The sequence below is a fragment of the Lissotriton helveticus genome, chromosome 5_1 (genome assembly GCF_964261635.1).
Source record: "Lissotriton helveticus chromosome 5_1, aLisHel1.1, whole genome shotgun sequence".
Taxonomy (NCBI): domain Eukaryota; kingdom Metazoa; phylum Chordata; class Amphibia; order Caudata; family Salamandridae; genus Lissotriton; species Lissotriton helveticus.
In genome coordinates, this window is record NC_136065.1 from 206072028 (window position 1) to 206092217 (window position 20190).

Here is a 20190-nt window from a genome sequence, read left to right on the forward strand (position 1 = left end):
AATGGGAGAGGAGGGAACTTGGTGTCAATGGAGTGTAGACTTCATGATCTGCTTTTCAACAGAGCCTGTTTAAAAGATGCAGCAACATCTAAAATCTTGCTTATTAGGTTGGAAGATATGGGCTGCGACCCACTCATAAAAGAAGTTTAATTTATCAAGATGAAATTGCGCATGGTCACTCCTGCATTCTGATAGAATTCCTTCTCCTTAGCAGCATGGGTTTCAGAAATGTTAAATATCTCGGGCACCACTGAAAGGCCATTAGGGACGTCACTAACTGAAATGTCAACGTTTGATTATATTGCTAGTAAAGATGTGAAGTGGTTTGCCGGATGTTTCTGTCTGCTGTTCACTTAGGCATGTAGCATATTGCCACTGGAATATAAAGAGAAACTGAGAATGACAAAACACGATGATCCAGTGGCCTCTGTGGGACACTGCTTCAGATGTGTGAAGGGGCCTAAGGAAAATTCTGATAAAGTCTGAGTTTTTATGGGCAAAGAGAATTGAGGACCCTGGTGCCCAATGTTTGAATAACTCCAAGAGGCATCTCTTCCCAAGGTGTAGACATTGATGACAGTCTCTGGGGACTCGGGGCATTACTTCATAATGTTGGAGGGGCTTGAGGAATAATCGCTGCATGAATTGTAAAGAGGACTGCAGGGCCTGTTCGCCCTTTTGGCAACAAGATTCTGTTGGAATGTATTTGCAGAATAGCCTACAGAAGGGAGCACGACTCACTCCTTTTCTCACTGTGTAGACTGTGAGTGACTGAAATGTGTCATAACCTTTGTTAAGCAGCCGTTTAAAGTTGGAAGGAAATGCACTAGAAGCAGTAATTGTTATTTAAAACAACACATACGAGTTGCCTTAAAAAGTTAAATAGGGTAAAGTTATTTTTAGAAATTGGAGAACAATTTCCTTAAGCAAGTGATACAAGACAGCAAACATACTAATTTGAGCTTTAAAGTCTGTCAAACTCCAAAATCCAAAGTTTTCTTATCAAACCATTGTCCTGGTTTAACCTCTATAACTAGTGCGTCTGTCTATATGTTGAGTATTTAGATCGTGCCAATGGTTGTTAAGGTTTGCTGATCGTAAGTGATAAACGGCAATATACTTCATAACTCCTGGTACTGGTGTATCACACAGGCTAAAAACAGAACAGCAAAGTAAAACATTTTGAGGTATGAAAGTCATATTTAAACTTTGCCTTAATGTAATTTACATTATTGTGTCAAAGCATATCTCATATTATTGTCTTTACGCCCTCCCTGTAAATGATGTCGCTTTTCCCCCATTTGGGGGCTGTCCTGGCCCTCAAATTTGGATGGCGGGGCAATTCACATTTCTGGCCCCCCTAGCCTTTCTAAAAAAACTTTTTTTTAAATTTGTTATTATTTTTTAATGTTCTTTATCCTTGTGAAGCCAAGCTCTGTCTTTATGTAAGTAAAGCCTTTCTCTTCCTTTTCCCCTATACTTTACCCTCACTTTTAATGGCCTGGTGGATTCCTTCCCTTCTGTTGCCCCCAGTTGCCTCTTAACCCACCTTACTCGGTACTCCACCTGCAGATGGCCTCCTGTGACTATACCTGTGAGCAAAATGTTGTTAATTTCAAACAGGAGGTTTGAAAATGGAATAAAAGACAAAAAAGATGAGCTCCAAGATCTTGTCTTCAGAACCTGGAAAAAAGAACAGCAGTTACTTCCACTGACCTTACATGATTAGACGGATGACAGGGAGTCCTTGAAGTTGCAGTGCCAGTTTTCCAGCATTAGGGCTTCATTTCCCTAACTTTTCCCATCATTACCTTTAAAAAAAGGTTTATGAAAAGGTTTTTCTGTTACCTCTTTATTTGTTGTTATTTTTAACCAGGCTGTTTTCCTTTACAGAAAATTAACTGGATAGGCCTATTGACAACTTTAATAAGCTACTCAATTGTTTTAAAATGAGAAAATGTGACTTTTCTAAAAAAAAAAAAAAAAAAGAGGTCATAATTTACTTTAATTAGTGCTCCAGGATCCCACTCTTCTGTGATACAGTTAAATGTTAATGACTTCAATTAATAGTCCCTTGAACAAGAACTAGGATTATATGTAAGTAACTATTCTTTCTTCTGCCATCATAAGGGGGCAGGAAGGCATGGCAAGGCACTTCTAAAATGTGGGTAGTCCTGCACAAGCTCCGCCTGCAATGCCGTGGTCATCTTCAAATGTGTAGGATGACATTTATTTTCATGTTAATTGCCACAACATTTCTGATATAATTGTAGAATGTTTTTTTCCCCATGTGTATTATTTGCCCTGGACCTTTGTAGTCATTTATGGTTTCTCTATTCCATTATCTCTTTGAAGATTTTTTCTTTTTTACTAGAAACCCTTAAGAGATCAGGCATATTGTTCCATATAATGAGAATTGGTGAACAAAAGACAGGGAATCCTTGCTTAGGTGCTGCAGAAACACGGTCTCTGAGATGACTTGTAGGTAATACATTTATTTTGAAAGAATTCTAGGCAGGTGCCAAAAATACCATGCAAAGATCCATAAAGTGGGATGTGCAAAGCCACCAACTGGGGAGAGACCTAGACACGCTTTGTTGAGTCACACACATGAGAAGGCTAAGTATATGTTTTTTTTGTCCAGGCCAGAAATAAAAACCTGTTTTCTCTAAATTGCAAAATAATCCTATACTATCAGACAACTTAAAAAGAAACTGTAATGCAAATATTTTCATTTCTAGTATACTAAGAGAGATCCTGGAATTACACCAGAAGCACCCCTATTGATGCCCAAGAAGGTTTAAGAATTTGCACTGAGTAGTACTGTTGGTCAGTGCACAAAGATTCAGAAAGAAATATGTTTGAAGTAGTTGTGATAAACTCTATTGTTGTTTGATCCAGAGAATAGATATGGCAAGATCACCTTTGTCTTCATGAAACATTTAAAAAGATTGCTGTTAGGGAGTAATGCACAGTCAGTCAGCTCTCTACATGAACTTTCACTTAGACAAGACTGTGGTTTGACTTGACGACAAGTTCTGCAATTAGCCTTAAGAAGGTTAGTATGTCTTTCTTTTGTATTCTAAATAACAGTGCCTATATTTTACATTACTAGTTTTCCGAGCCTGTGTTTGTGTTTTATTTAACACATTTAATGTAGCTTCTTTCAAATAAATTGTTAGCACTGGAGCTTTGTGTTAAGTTGTTGCTTCATTGCGGAAACACTCCAGCCAGCATAGGTGTAAGGCATCTAGAAGTTTATTGAGAAAGAGAGGAAGACACCATCTGGATGCAGACATTACCAGAGGTTGACTACTGATAAGGAACCTATGGCCACCAGCACTGTCAGTGACAATATGGTGTTCCCATTCAAAGAATAGAAGACCACTCATAATCCACCCCCTACACTCTACTAAGCATGATGGCTTGACAATCGTCAGAATGAAAACATACAATTTGAATACATGCATACAACAATGAGGACCATGCAGTAAGTTTAATTACAACACTTTAAATAATTTAACAAGGGTAGAAAATGTCTTGGGATGAAAATGATTCTAGTTCGTGCACCTCCAGCCAGACTTCTCTTGTCTTTAATCTGTGACTGGGCATACATAATGTGCACAACAGATGACGTATCTCTGGAAATCGCAATATCAGACTCCGGGCAGCTGGTACTCCTTGGCCTCGTCAACTCTTGTTCTAAACTTGGTTATGTCTGTATTTTTTTGTTCTTGGCATGCTTCATACATCTACCAACTCGTGGACCAACACCATAATCCTTCACTTCCACAGTCTTAACTCAGCCAAAGTATCTCAACTTTCTTTCTTTACAAAAGCCAGATCTCCTGACGTGGGTCTCTTCTCCTACTGTCCACGCTCTCTTCTTTCACCCTCTCTTCTTTACTCAATTCGACTCATCATAACAATTCTTTAATTTTATTTGGTATCTCCTCTGTTTCTCAGAATGGAAACCATCCAATGATCTCTTCCACTCTTCCTCAAACCACACATCAGCCACAAGGGACCTACTTTGTAAACCAGCACAGGTCCCTTCAAGTATGCAAATGACAACACTTTAGTGATGCTTGTGGGTGTGTTGCGATGCACCCACAGTGATTTATGTAACACCTCCTTGAAGGAAATTCTCTGATCAAGCGCTGATTGCCCACTTTATTTTACAATCCTGTTGATGCACTCAACAAAACCATTCGCTTGCGGTGCATACAGTGCCATTCTACAATAGATAATCATGTTTTCCCCAAATCCTGCATTTCTTATTAGTCGAATGGAACACCATTGCCTGTAATGGTGGTGTTAGTGTTCCTTTCAGTGCGAAAACATCTTTCAAGAACTCCATTACTACCATCTTAGTGCCAGAACTCACACAACTCGCACTGACCTGATTGGAAGTGGCGGCCACTACCACCAGGACATATCTCTCCACAGGTTACTACAATTCAAAAAGGTCCATTATATCAAGACGTAGCTCATACAGGGATATCTGGAGCTGGTCTTACCACCCTTGATGTGTTAGTCCGTGGACACAAAATATAGTGCCTCACCACTATCTCAAACTTTATGTCGTTTTGGGTTCTCCCAATCTAGCCTTAGTGAGGTTTCTTCCTCAGTTCCCTTTGTTTGGCGAATTGTTGCTATTTCCGCTCAATCAAATTGGAGGCATGACACTATAACCGCTACTCAAACATTCATTGGAAACACTCAGCTTCCCTTTCAAATTCCAATAGTCAGTTAATGTCTCAGTCAATCCAGCTCTGCTTGACCATCCTCTAGTTGCATAATCCATGACTTGGTGAATTACTGCATCTTGATCGCCTTCCGCATTCAAAGCTTTTTTCTCTGAGTCACAAAAGGGGTACCCCATCCTCCGCTGTCAGTAGGTTCTCTGTAGGCCACATGCATGAACAATTGGCCACATATATCTTAAAAACCAGCGAAGTATTTTACACGAAAGAACAAGTTACTTACCTTCGGTAACGCATTATCTGGTAGAGACAATATCTAGCTGCCGTTTCCTTACCTTTGAATTTCCCAGGCATGAGACTGAATCCAGAAACGTTTGTGTGAGAGCACCCTTGCATGCTTTCGGGTGGCTCCATTCGGCTCTGCGTGGCGTCCTTGGCGCCGGATATGACATTGTGGTCACCTATATAGCTGCCACCCAGGCACGCAGATGTCTTTTTCTTTTCACAACTTTCCACAGCAAGAACGCAGATCCATGAATTAGACTAACCATGGTGTGTCCAAAGTAGGGCCCTGGAAAGGGGATCAACCCTAGCTCTAAAAATGTGTCTGCACAGTGGGGAGGCATGGGTCAGTCTGTAAGGAATCTGCAACTAGATATTGTCTCTACCAGATCATGCATTACCGAAGGTAAGTCACTTGTTCATCTGATAGAGACTTCTGGCTGCATATTCCTTACCGTACATACCCAAGCCATACCATCCTGGCGGGGGGCTGTGGATAAATTACTAGATTAAAGTCCTGCAGGACCGAGCGGATGAAATGCCCATCCTGCGGACCGGACTGTCCAGGCAGTAGTGTTATAGCAAATATGTGCAGGGAAGCCCACGCTGCCTCACCGGGTCCAGGACTGGTACTTCACAAGCTAATGCCGTGATCGAAGTCTTCCCTCTGGTGGAATATGCCATTAAGCCCTTAGGAAGCTGCTTTTTAGCCAGGGCATCACAGATCCTTATACAGAGAATGACCCAGCGCGAAATGGACCACTTCTGTACTGCCTGACCTTTTTTTAGCTCCCACATAAGCTACAAAGAGTGGTTAGTCCACCCAGAACTCTTTTGTGGGGTCAAGGTATAACAAACATGCTCTTTTTGGGTCCAGACAATGGAGTTGCTCCTCTTCCTTAGAGGGAAGTGGAGGAGCATAAATGTGGGCAGTGGGACTGATTGACCCAAATTGAATGAGGTCCCCACTTTAGGTAGGAAAGAGGGCCAGGTGCGAATCACCAACTTATCTGGAAATATCATAAACTAGAGAGACTCGGATGATAAAGCCTTCTGCCCACTCACCCTCTGGGGAGATGATATTGCCGCTAGAAATGCTGTTTTGATGGTAAGCAACCGAAGGGGACAATTATGTAGCGGCTCAAAGGGAGCACGCGTGATATAAGTGAGAACCAGGGTCAGATCCCACAGAGGTATAATGAAGAGCGTAGAGAAAAACATATGCGCAAGCCCTTAAAGAAACATATTTACATTAGTAGACTTGAATAAAGAAGGCTGGTCAGGCAGCCACAGGAAGGCAGACCAAGCATAAAGATAAACCTTGAGACTGCCCAGAGAAGAGCCCTGCTGGGCAAGGATAAGAATAAAGAGAAAAATATCTGCATGAGGGATGATAGACTTTTCTGTACAATATTTAACACATTTTTGCCAACCGCAGGCATATACTGTTTTGTTTGAGGGCCGTCTGGCGTCCAGAAAAAAAACTGGGAAAGATTGAAAAGGGAGGGAGTAACCCCTCCGATGATCTGCAAGACCCATTTGTCCTAGGTTATGGACTTCCAGTGGAGGAGATGATGTTGGGATCTCCCTCCAACTGGACAGCCATGGTGTTCCAGAACCAAACTAGGAGGACTTAGAGCTTGCAGCTGCCATTGGGTTGGTGGCGGATTACTTCTTGCTACCATTCCCACATGGTCAGAATGCACCGCATCCACTTCCTCGCACAACTTGGGAAGCCCGTGCAGGACGGTGGCTGGAGTATAGCTGACACTATTGAAAGCCCCTTCCATTGCCAAGAAAGGGGAGAAAGGCAGACTGTGCGAGGTGCAACTGAGAGGCCCAAGGACCTGGCTGTAGCCCACGAATCCTTCAAACGCTCCTGCGCTGAGTTTACCTTCTCTCTGAAGAGACGAGACCCATCAAAGGGCATGTCAATAAGGTTGGCCTGGACATCCCTGAAGGCCTGATGCCGCAATGCCACCATTGATAAAACCTAATGGTGAACTTTACTGTATCCCTCTCATCTCCCACTGCTTGGGGGAGCACAGACTGGGCATCCTCCGGGACCTATGGCAGGACTTGCGCAACAGTTTTCCCATAAGGTATGGAAGAAATGTCCTTAACCGCATGCGCGCTAGCGGGTTTTCCCGCTGTGCGCTGAAAATTCGCGCGTTACGTGACAAAGCCAGCTCGTCATGCGCGTAGCGCAGGTAACGCCCATGACGAACTGGCTTTGTCATCATCACTGAAGGGGTTAAAGGCATGAGGTGTTCACCAACTACAGTGCTAGGCTGGGGAAAGAAAACCTCTTCCTCCCAAGTGTTTCCAGCCTCTTGGATTCCCTGTACGGGGAAACGGAAGTTAATGTGCCATGGGATGTTGAGGCTTGGAATGCCAAGCTCTCAGGGGTAGGATGTTGGCTGAGGAAACTTAGATCACCAGGGCAGGGTGATGGTGGTGTGCTGTTGTCCTGTTCACAGGAGCCCAGTGCTAGGCTTGGAGAAAGTGCCTACAAGGACATCTGTCCGTGCTTCATTGAAGGGTAACAGAGGTTCGGATGAGGAAGCCCAAGGTTTAAACACTTTGGTCAAGAGGTTAGTCTGGACCTGCAGTGAGGGAGCTCCAGGCAAAGGACCTCTGCTTCACTCTTCACCACAATAACATAAGATGCTACTTCATTCATAGCCACCATAGATGGAGAGAGCATACCATTATCTGGAGAGGTGTCCAGTTGACTGGCTTTCCAAGCTCCTCATACCAGTTCACTTCCTCACCAGGAGTGTCTAACTGGTGTTCTATAGGGACCCCTCCCACTCTTTTCCCATGCCTGTAACCTCCTCAAAACGTTCAGGCAATGCCCTAGAGCCCTTGGGCTTGGTCGGTGCCAGAATCTGTGTCAATCGAAGCTGTTCCGACTTTGGGTTGTCCGGAATCCGAATGGGGATTGCGGCTGCGCCGGGAGCATTGACTTCGGGACTGGCACCAGGGAAGATTGCGTTGGCACAACCAGCATAGATCCGGAGCTGGGATCGGATCCAGGAGACCCACACCGGCGCTGTCGGAGCAGAATCCGATGTGGCCGTGTATGGACCCAGTGGGGCCCGGAGGCCCACGAAGAGGTCAGCCCGCTCAAATACTCAGCGTATGGCCTCGTAAAACTCTTATTTGAGTGGGGGTCGTTCCCGCTTCTGGAAACCGGGAAATCGCAGAGTTGGACCTGGCTACAGCTCCACAGAACTGTGCCTGGAAGGTAGATGTTCCTCACTCGTCTCATCAATCCTCAATGGACAAGGGGAAGTCTAAGTCTGTCAAGACGACTTCTTCTTCTTGTGCTTCTTCCCTGAGTGTCCCGAGGACCTGGAGTGTGATGAAAAATACTTGGGGCTCCTGGAGCGGTCGTGCAACCATCCCTTCCTCGATCAGGACCGAGACCTCCTATTAGTCGCCCTAGGCCTTTTAGGCCGCAAACAGCTTTACAAACTATTACCTCAAAGCCTTTGGTGCCATGGCCTGGCATTCTGAGCACGACTTCAAGTCACTTGGCGCTTGAGACACCATAAACACACAAGGTGTGGGTTGGTAATCAACATGGTGCAATGACAGGTGCCACACAGCTTAAACCCTTCCTTTCTAGAGGTCATCCCTCGACACGCAAGGGAACCACAACGTAACATCCGATGCTGAATGGAGTACCCGACGGAGCGCAAGGGTACTAAGCGCCAAGAGACTTGCTGGTGAATACGCGTTGTATAAATACCAATGAACAAACCATAACATACTGCTAACGCAAACGTTTCCGGATCCAGTCTGACGCCTGGTAAATTCAAAGGTAAGGAATCGGCTGCTAGAAGTCTCTATCAGATATTATATTTACCCTATCATTCTTTTGGGTGTGGCTTTCTCCTCATTTCTGCTCTTGAAATATGAACCAGTGGCCTAGGTTCGATCCTCCCTACTAATAGAAGACATACTACTCGAAAAAGTTGAAATGATGCATTGTCCAAGTATTCACAAGAACCTCACAATCAATCACTGATTTAGTCTTCAGCCTCCTTCAGTGAGCACGTGGCAAAGGCACCTACTTTATCCCCCCCACTTCTATTAGTTGAAAAAGTGCTTTCCAAATGCCTTTCATGCTAGTTTTCGTAGTCTATATAGCCTTCCTAAAATGTTCCAATGTAGGCCTCTTGCAAATCTCCAACATCACTGTGTAAAATGCTATGGCAAAATTATACTACTCAAGTAAGTGTGCTCCCTTTTTTAAAAGGAGTCTCATAGGTTCAACCGTGCTTGCAGAGTTGCAGAATGAACTTCAGTAAATCTCTGGCAAGCTGATGAAACCTGGTCCTACAATGAAGTGGTGCCATTGAAAGAGAATCACCTAGCCTCAATTTGGGATGTATGCCTACTCTTAATGCTAACACTGTGTGGCCAGTAAAAGAAACCACTTCCAATCTAAACTTGCATTTCTCTCTTGAGGGTGCCTCCATTCTCACGTGGCTTAAATAGTACCAGTTTCAGCTCTGTGGAGTCCTTCTCTGTTTTTGCAATACACGAAAAAGATCACCTGATCGATTTCATCTAGCACCTTCTTCATCACCCTCTGAAAGAATGCCGCTACAGAGGATAATGACACTCTAAGAAATCTGTACTCACCCAGAAGGCATAACAAATAAGGTCTGTTCTCTCAAGTCACCATGAAACCGCATCTAGATGTGCAGTAAAAAGCTCCATAACACTTCACATCTTTTCACCTCTCAGTGCTTCTGAGACAATGGTCAGAGGTTGCTGGTCCACCTAAATGTTTGTTTAAATCTCAGAAGTCTACACAGATCCTTATTTTCTTTCCTCCATCCTACGCAGCCAAAACCACTGGTGCATGTCATCTTAATGCCTCAGTCTCTATATGACACCCAGACGCAACAATTTATCGAATTATTCCTTTAGCAGCACCGTCATTAGGCACCCCCCTAATCCTATGAAACACTAGTTTAGTATTATCCTTCAATATTCTCCTTTGTTCAAAATTCTTAAGGCGACCGAGATTTTCACTTGGGACTTCTCTGAACCCCTTGACCATATTATCATCATCACTTAGGTTGGTTACTGACACTACGTGGCCTGGGGAATTGGGATTTCACATGGTCCTGAAGTCCCTCTGATGCCTTCGGCCCAAGAGGTTTTCACCACATATGACAACCAAAGCCTTGCGAACCATTTCTTTCCCCTTAAAACAGATGTTCACAAAAATTAAACCTTTTTTAAGCTCAATCGGAAAAACGATAAGATCATACCACCATTCAGGATTGTTATCTGGAGGAGATAACAAGATGCTATTTTCAACTAGATAATCTCCAAATAATTTTCACCAATTAATGTACAGTGCAAAATCGAATCGGAACTGTAAAGGCCCCCAACATTGATGTTGTACTCTGGACCAGTCAAACACCCTCCTTAAACCTCACTGTTCACTCCATTCAACTTTTTATCATTCAACTCCCTCACCTGCATAATTATTCCCTGCACATTATCTGTCACTTTTACTCATTCTGTGACTTGTGCTTTTGCAGATTTCCTGCATGTTACATTCCTGGTGGAAGCTCACACTTCTAGACAAAAACTTCACCTTGAAGTCTTAACCAGCCCGACTTGTTACTTTCCATACTCATTTTTTGTGCCATGGGACCTTTAGTCAGAACAATTTGATACACTCCTCTGGGGACTTACCTCACGTCTCCCTCACACATCCAAATTTATGCTCAATGTTCTCTGCAATAGGGTCCCTTCAACTAGTTGTCTCACCAGGGATTTACTTTTGCCCCCATGGATTGTTTGTACATATAACTAGTTGATCCCTTATTAATGAATATGTGAGTTCACTAAACTTGCAAGTACAGCCAGACTCTTCAGGCTACCCACATGGTTTTGTACTTTCTCTTACCTTGTCTGAGCCCTTGCAAAAAACGTATGATTTTCACGGCAGTGTTGATGCAGGACCCAAAATGTAATTCCTGCTGAGTAACAGACATATCACAGATGTATCTGGGCTCTTCTTTACCATTGCCAATGGGTAATTCTTCAATGCTCTCTTGTAAAATTATACCTTGCTAACTAGCCGGAGAAAAATGATCTCCCCCAATTGCTAGAAGATGTGAATCGCAAAGCTTTTTTAAAATATTTCTTCTTTGCTAGCAAGGACTCATCTAGTTCACAGAGAAAGTATGGGGGCTGTGACATGCTTGCGGCTGCAGTAGCTGCGCACAAATTAAGAGCGACACAACAGCTGAAGCAAGAAGCAAAAATAACAGCCTTGCACAATAAATTAACTAAACCAATGCAATAGTATTGCTGATCGCCTGTTGTCCTTCTATTAGACCGGATGCGGCGTAAATCACCTCTGAATATAAGCAGCTTAGTTTGCAACAGTTTTTGGTTAGACTTTTAGAATAATTTGAATACCATTGATAAGTTTATTAACTCTGTAACTGCAGTACCAATATGTATCTTGGCTATCTTTCCCCTGGAACAAACCTTGATATATGGCCCTAGTAAGTACTTTGCGTAGCAGGCAATTAAGTTGCACATCGAGTCCTCTTCTCCTCCATTGAATAGTGTTCACTTTGTTTAATTTGGCACTCCAGTTCAACTGAGGAGGAGTTTCACAGTTTCATTTGACCTACCTGCTGTCTTATATTCAGCGATGGGGAAGCGGTTCCTTTGTAAGAAATGCTGTTTTCCGAAACATTGTAACCGTTCCCCAATTGGCAAGACCTTTAGAACCTCTGCTTGTAAATGGTACCCCAGTACTTAAGGCATGGGTACCAAAGAGGGTTCCTAAGGGCTGCAGCTTGTATTGTGTCAGCCTAAAGGACCCACCACCAAACTCATACAGACTGCCATGGCAGGCTGCGTGAAATAGTGCAGACAAATGTGAAAACATGACTTGGCACACTGTGCCATGCCTGCAATATATGTAAGTCACCCCTACAGCAAGGCCCTAAGGCAGGGTGCATTCTAGTACATGTGAGGACATATCTGCATGAGCAGATATGCCTCTGTGCTCTCTAGTTAAATTGCTAGATAGTACAAGTGAACAGGGAAGCCATTTTAAGTATATGTACTGGGTACTAATTGATGTGCAAGTCATAGAACGATCTGACAGTTATCTCAATGCTTTAGTACTAGAGACTATTTTTGATTTACAACAAGCACCAATTGAAGATAATAATCCTAAAGCTATTATACTTCGTAATAACAAGAGGAGGGTTAATTGGTCAAAGATTGAAGGTAACTCAACAGTTCTCACGCAAATTTACAACATGGTCCTCCAGTCATTGTGCGACTTAAAAAAAATATGCAGATGTGGGACACCATATAATTAGATTATTTAACCTATGCAGGGAAATAAAAGTATTTTTTTTCAAGGAGATAAAGGGCAAGGCCATTAGTAGCCATAAAGATGGATGGTATGATGATAATTGTAAGGCCTGTAGAGCGGAACTAATGTGATCTGTAAAAAATGGAGTCGGGCATCTTGTAACAGAACTGAGGAAAAAAAATCAAGTATCACAAATAAGGGCTTAAAGAAACTGAGAAGAGGCCTTATGGCGTGAACTCCTTTATGCAGCAGAAGTAAAAGATTGTAAACCATTTTGGCATATGGCTTCCAAGAATAGTCTTATGGAAGAAACATTTCATAGCCAACTACACCTCTGGGTTAATCATTTTAGTGCTCTTAACACAAATTTGTCATATACCTATTTAGTTGAAAATGGTAAAGACTGTCTAGAGCTTTGGGGAGTCGTGCCCTCTTGATTTAGATCTTTTTAGCCTAGATGAAACAAAGATGGCCCTTTGCACCTTGCGGAGGGATAAGGCCCAGGGCTTGGATAAAATCCTGGGTGCTTTACCTCTCTGAACAAGAAATATGGGTCCAGATGTACGACCCTTTTTTTGCAATCGCAAATGGGAGAACCTCCCGTTTGCGGCCGCCAAAAAGTGTAATAGCATGTACAAATGCTATTTTGTGAGTCCCTGACTAGCAAAATAGCATTTGTGACTCTCTCTATTAGGAAGGGGCCTCTCTTCCTAATAACGAGTCAACATGCTATGTACTAGTGTTTTGCAACTGCAATTACTTCAAGTAGGTGGTAAACCACTCGCAAAGGGAAAGTGGTCCTCAGAAGGCCCCTTCCCATTTGTGAGTGTATTAGAAAATATTTTTTAAGAGCAGGCAGTGGTCTCAGAGACCACTGCCTGCCCTTAAATATTGAAACTGAAAAGTTTCATTTTTCTTTTTAAATGCATCCCATTTTCCTTTAAGGAAAACAGGCCGAATAAAAAAAAAAAACTGCTTTATTAAAAAGCAGTCCCAGACATGGTGGTCTGCTGAGCCCAGCAGGCCACCATCCCTGGGAGGGCTGTCATTCCCAATGGGCTTGCAAATTGTGAGAGGCTCATTAATATTCATGAGTGTCGCAATTTACGACCCTATTGGGAATCGCAAACAGTGTGAAATACACTGTTGTACATCGGAAATTGCGCCTCGCAAATTGCGCCTTACAAAAGAGACGCAATGTGCTAGGTGCAATTTTCTTGGTCGTACATCTGGCCCATGGTGTTTTATTCTTAACCAAAGTTCTAGTGCACTTTTATTAGGGGCAAAGGTACCCAAAGCTTGATTAGGCGCTGAGGTGGTGTCAGTTTTTTAAAAAGGTGTTCTGATGGATAAATCTGTCTGTGGATTCCTCGCCTTTTGAAATACCCCCTGTGCCAGCATTCCACGGAAATCTTTTCTTAGCTCTCCCACGTCGAGGAGGACGTCACAACGGCACGGCTCCGCTCCCGACTCTGTATGACGTCACCAGAGCCATAAGAAGACCTCGTTGTTGTGCTGACGTCCGTTCCTTTTTTCTCCGCGCCATTGATGCGTAACCGCTTTTTCTGTGACTCTACATTTTCATTGTGTATACTTTGTTTCTGCTGTTTCCCTTGATGTAGCAGTGCTATGGCTACATCGAAGAAGTCTGGATTCAAGCTTTGCAGAGAGTGTGGGGGCTGTGTGTCCATCACGGACCCCCACAACGATTGTCTCTGGTGCTTGTCATTGGATCACAACATCTAGGGGTGTTCGTCTTGTCAGAAGATGAATCCGAAGGCACGGGCAAAAATGAAGAGAGGTCGTAAGAGATTCAAGTCGCAGTCATCGACCTCGCACACGTCGAAGGTGAAGAAGCATAAGAAGAAGCTCTGACATGAGTCTCGTCCTCGGTCTTCGAAGGGCAAGGCTTCATGGTCTGCTTCTCCTGTACAGAGGCATCGCACTAAAGATATCATTTCACCCTCTCCTCCTTCGCAGGCATCTCCAGCTCGCTCTCTGACTCTGAGAGATTTCCCAGTGCCCAGGGTTTCACCGGCTCCGAGAGAGTCTTCTGCTCCTGTGGTTTCGCTTTTACTGGAACCAGTGTCCCTGGTGCCTCAGCCTCGGTCTCAGCCTCGGTAGAGATCCAGACCCGGTGGTTCCTGATCCGTATCCACCCTTTCCTGGTCCAAGACCGGATCCCTCACATTTCCTAAAGGCGATGTTTGGCGTTTTTGCCAAAGCTTACCCTACCGGCGAGCCTTTGGGCCCAATGGGTCTGCTTGCAATTAATTTGGGCGTTCCCCAAAAATATACCCAGGCCCCTTCGTGCGCTTAATGTCGGCGGCTCCGTCATGGCAGTTCCCGACGCCGATGTTTGCGATGCTGCTTCCTTAGTCTCCGGCACCATCTGGAGTTGGGCCGACGCCTTCTTGGATTCGATCGGTGCCATCGCCTGTTTCTGAAGGACCTCCTTAGGCGCTGATGTCACTGTGCCATGCCTGGTGCCACCGCCGATCCGGAGGTTGCGCTCCAGAAGGGAGGCCAGGGAGGCTGTTGGAGGAAGATGAGTACCAGCATGATCAGGCAGAAGGATGAAAAATCATCAACACATTGGATGACTTTAAGGGCCGCCAGGAGGCCAGTGTCTTGGACACTTCTCCAGAGTGGGAACTTTCGTCCCCGAAAACTTTGCCTTCACAGAATGTTGCACCATATTGTTCAATTACCAGGAAGGCTGCTGATCTGTTGGACTTACAGTTGTCCAAGGCTGAGGTCAAGTCACATTTATTTACTGAAGTGTTATATTCGCCATCTTCTGTGGTTGAGCCTTTGTTGCCTTTCAACAAGGCTTTGACGGAGCCAATTATGGAAGTGTGGTAGAAGCCTTATCTGCCCCTGTGGTTTCAGGAACAGTGGCAAGACAGTATAAGGCTGCTCCTGGTGATCCGGCCTTTTTAACCTCCCAACCTTCGCCGGAGAGCTTGGTGGTTCAGGCTTCTTGTTCGACGAAGCAGTCGACTGGTTCGTTCCCCACAACTCCGGGGGATAGGGGCTCTAAAAAGTTAGATCAGTCAGCCAAGAAGGTTTTGTTCTCTACAAATGCCACGTTCCTATCGGGGAGGTATATTTATCCCTTAATGGACTCTGCTAAACACATAGCTCCAAAACTGGCGGAATAGACCGTGGTCACTTCTTGGAGGTGTTGGCAGATACATAAGCCGTATCCTGACAAGTGATCCAGTCTGGACTAGATCGTGCAGACTCTGTTGCCAGAGTGGTGGGCTCCTCTGTGGCCACCAGGAGGCATGCGTGGTTCATATCTTCGGGGTTCGTTTTGGATGTGCAGGCCACTCTTCTTGATCTGCCTTTTTGGAACATAAGTGGATTCAGCTCGACAGCAATTCAGTGACAGTAGGGCTACTGCGGGATCCCTGGGCTTGCAGTCTCAGCCTAGGTGTTGTGGTTTCAGAAGGGTTCGAGGGTTTGGAAAGGCGGCTTCCTTTTGAGGTCAATAGCCTCAGCAGCAGCAGCAGAACCCTTTGTACAAGTTGTACAGAGGAATGGGTTTTGAATCTTTTTGAAAATGGGTACACCGTTCCTTATCCAAGAGTTTCCACCTCCTTACCCTCCTCGTCAGGGTTGGTGTTCAGAGGACCATCTGCTGCTCCTGAAGCAGGAGGTTCTGGCTTTGTTACAGAAAGGTGCAATAGAGGTGGTCTCAAAGTAGGAACGGGGTCAGGGTTGTTACTCCAGGTCTTTCCTGATCCCCCAAGAAGGACGGTCGTTTGAGGCCGATCCTGGACCTCAGGATTTTGAACATTTATCTCGGGCAGGAAAAGTTGAAGATGTTGACCTTTGCTCAGGTTCTTCTGGTACTGCAACAGGAAGACTAGATGGTGTTGATCGATTTGAAAGATGCGTATTTTGATCTTTCCATCCTGAAGTCACATCGGAAGTATCTCCGTTTTAAGGTAGAGTCGCAACACTGCCAGTTTGCAGTCCTCCCCTTCGGGCTTACGTCCGCACCTCAAGTCTCACGAAGGTGAAAGCGGTGGTAGCAGCCCATCTCAGAAGGTCGGGATTCCGGTTTTCCCATATCTGGATGACTGGCTGCTCAAGGCAAAGTTGCCAGGGTTGGTGCTGCATCATCTGCAAGTAACAACACGGCTGTTGTTTAATTTGGGTTTCCCGATAAATGTACCCAAATCTCACCTGGTTCCTGTTCATAGGGGCAGTACTGGACACTACTGTGTGTTGAGCTTTCCCACCTCCACAGAGGATTCTCGACATTCAGGAAATTATTCCTATGTTTCACGATGGAGCGATTGTTCCAGTCCCGAAGGTCCTTCGTCTGTTCGCTTCCTGCATACTGTTGGTCTACTATGCACACTGGCACTTGAGGTCCCTCCTGCGGTGCCTCCGCAGGCAATGGTTTCAGCACAATGTAGATCTCGGGGAGACGGTCAGAATCTCCAGAGACACCCCAGCATGGTTGTCTCTGGTGGAGTGTTTCGGACAACCTGTCTCAAGGGAAGCCTTTTCAGCCTCCTCCACCAGTGGCCACAGTGATCACGGATGCCTCCACTCTAGGGTGGGGTGCTAATCTGGGGGATCTGGAGGTCCAGGGTCTTTGGTCTCCAGAGGAAAGGTTGCTCCATATCAACCTTCTGGAATTGCAGGCAATACGTTCGGCTCTCAAGGCCTTCCTTTCCTCCCTTCCCGGTCAGTCGGTTCAGATCCTGACGGACAACACTACCGCGATGTGGTATATCAACAAGCAGGGAGGGATGGCTAGGGCTGTATCTGCGGCTCTAGTCCTGGGCTCAGGATCACAGGATTTGCGTAGTTGCAAATCATCTGGCAGGAGTGTTGAACGTGCGTGCGGACAGTCTCACTCGGCAGTACTCATGAGTGGAGGCTTCAGCTGGGGGTGATTCGACGCATCTTCAGGTTGTGGGGGTCTCCTCAACTGGACCTGTTTGCTGCTCACGAGAATGCGCACTGCCTGTTGTTCTGCAGTCTCCAGTATCCGATGCAGGGAGCATTGGGGGACGCGTTCCAACTGGATTGGAGCTTTCGGCTTTTTTATGCATTTCCTGCCATACCCTTGATTTCTCTGGTTCTGAGGAAGATTCGCCAAGACCTGGCCCAAGTCAAATGGATCGCCCCACATTGACCAAGAATGGTGAGATATATAGATCTTATTAACCTCTCATCGCACCCTCCGCTCTGTCTCCCTCGTAGAGTAGACCTCCTCTCAGTCGCAGGGGCAGGTTCTACACCACCACCTCCAGAGCCTGCCCCTTCATGCCTGGAGATTGAACTAGGCAACCAGAGTTCTTTTTCTTTCCCACCGGATGTGGTGGATGTTATTTTATCGTTCAGGAGACACTCCATCAAATCTGTCTATTATTATAGATGGGCCAGGTTTATGAAGTGGTGTGGAGAGCGGTCCATTGATCCTTTGAAGGCACATTTATCGGATGCACTTAGTTTTTCAATTTCTTTGGCCCAGCAAGGGTGTGCTGTGGCGATGGTTAAGGACTACTTCTCGGCCATGTCAGCCTTCCTTTGTTTGCCGGACCAGTCGTCAATTTTTAATTCCCCCATTGTTGTGAGGTTCATTAAGGGCCTCACCAATAGGTTCCTCCCACTCGCTTCATACTGCTTCAGTGGGATGTGAGTTTACTTCTCACATTGCTGGTGAGGTCTCCTTCTGATCCTCCTCGTAGTTGCCCTTAGATATATATATATATATATACATATATATATATATCAAACAATCCTCTCTTGTGGAAAAGACGTGAGCCCACACAGGTAAGCTGAATTCAACCTCCTTTAATTGCAGTAAACAAACTGCATTGTGCATTTCAGCACTCCGTGCCTTCCTCAGATGCCTTTGCTTGTTTTAAATACATAGGGATCTTGTAGTGTCAGGTGGCTGGATTTGCTGACCTTCACCCCACCAGCAATGCTGACAGAGTGCCGGAATGCCTTCGCCTAAGCAAGCAGAGCCGCTGCGATGTAATCATCACCCAGTATTCTGGCCTGGCAATACGCTGTAAGCTGCGGTGGTTTGGCGTTTCCCCAATTGCCTTGAGATGCACCACCAGTTGCCACAATCCGCCGAACTCTTGAGGGTGGGGGCTCAAGTGTGACTGGCCATGCACACAATATCCAAACCAAACGATCCTCTCCTGTAGAAAAGACGTGAGCCCACACGGGTAAGCTGAATTCAACCTCTTTTAATTGCAGTAAACAAACAGCATTATGCATTTCAGCACTCTGTGCCTTCCTCAGATGCCTTTGCTCGTTTTAAATACACTGTCCACTTCAAGAAACGGAGCGCCTCACTGTGTTTTGTGGAGACACTCCTTCCACCTTTAAAGGGAAGATTTTCAGACTTTGTGCCTCGAGTCCACTGGCTGCAGTAACACACGTGGAAGTCCTTGCCCCAGTGGGCAGTGCCTGCAGTTCCTTTAGACATGTCGATCTTGTAGTGTCAGGTGGCTGGATTTGCTGACCTTCACCCCACCAGCACTGCTGACAGCGTGCCTAGATGCCTTCGCCTAAGTAAGCAGAGGCACCGCGATGTAATCATCACCCAGTTTTCTGGCCTGGCATTACGTAGCGAGCTGCGGTGGTTCGGCGTTTCCCAATCGCCTTGAGATGCACCACCGGTTGCCACAATCCGCCGAACTCTTGAGGGTGGGGGCTCAAGTGTGAGTGGCCACGCACACAATATCCAAACCAAACGATCCTCTCCTGTGGAAAAGACGTGAGCCCACACAGTTAAGCTGAATTCAACCTCCTTTAATTGCAGTAAACGATCAGCATTATGCATTTTAGCACTCCGTGCCTTCCTCGGATGCCTTTGCTCTTTTTAAATACACTGTCCACTTCAAGAATATATAGATATAGATATATAGATATAGATATATAGATATATATATTTTCTCCCCCCATTGTGTCTGGTATCAAACCTTTGGCTTTAATCCATTCTGACGCCTGTAGTGAATTTATTAAAACATGCACCCAGGGGGCACCTTACAGGTGCCCCCTCAAAACCTACCAGACTCAGAGTATGCTGGCTGACTGGTATGATCCAGCCTTCTACCACATACCTGTTTCTGACCTCTTGCAGGTGAGAGCCCACACTCTTGGAGGCCGGAAACAATGCCTGCTCTGGAGAAAAGTGTTCACACCTCCTCCAGCAGGATGGCTAGTGAATCTGCATATCAAGGCCAGGGACTTCAAAGTCCCTGCAGCCTTTGATATGCAGCCTGACTTTACCCAGACCAGGGAGATGCCACCCCATGGCCTGAGGCCCGTTTGGCACCAGAACCGACGGGAAATTGGCTTTGCAAGGAGGCGTGGTGCATTACCGGACCAATCGCATCCCTAAGGTGGGCTGCCTGATGTACCTAATGAAAGAAGGATTCCACCATCTTTATTTTGGTGGAAATAGGACCTCTGGGGCGGGGTTATGCCCACTCCGCACATGAAGTGATCATATAGGGTAGGGGGTGTAGTGACCCAAAGGGTAAGTAGCCCATTGGCTTCTACCCTTAACTCCCCTTAACGTCTCCCAATTGAGTATTTAGGTGGGCCCCTGACACCAGGAACTCGGATTCGTTTGACAAAAGAAGGGGACACAGAAGATCCGAAAAAGCAAGAACTGTGGCGTGCCTGAGAACCTTTGGCGCCCAACCCTGCCTGCTCCTGTACCAACAATCGTGGAGAACCTGACTCGTCCTGCAGCTGTGCATCCTCCAAAAGCCTTGGAGAGCTGGCAGCACTTCGCCAACCAGCCAGCATCTCCCTTGAAGTAGAGGAGCA

At 45.5% G+C, this 20190-nt stretch overlaps 1 protein-coding gene across 1 annotated transcript in view; it reads left to right on the top strand.

Annotated features, from left to right (window-relative positions):
• LOC144754327 (ER degradation-enhancing alpha-mannosidase-like protein 3) overlaps positions 1-20190 on the top strand; it is a 229802-nt gene that overhangs the window by 62133 nt on the left and 147479 nt on the right. The gene's annotated exons all lie outside the window — the stretch shown is intronic.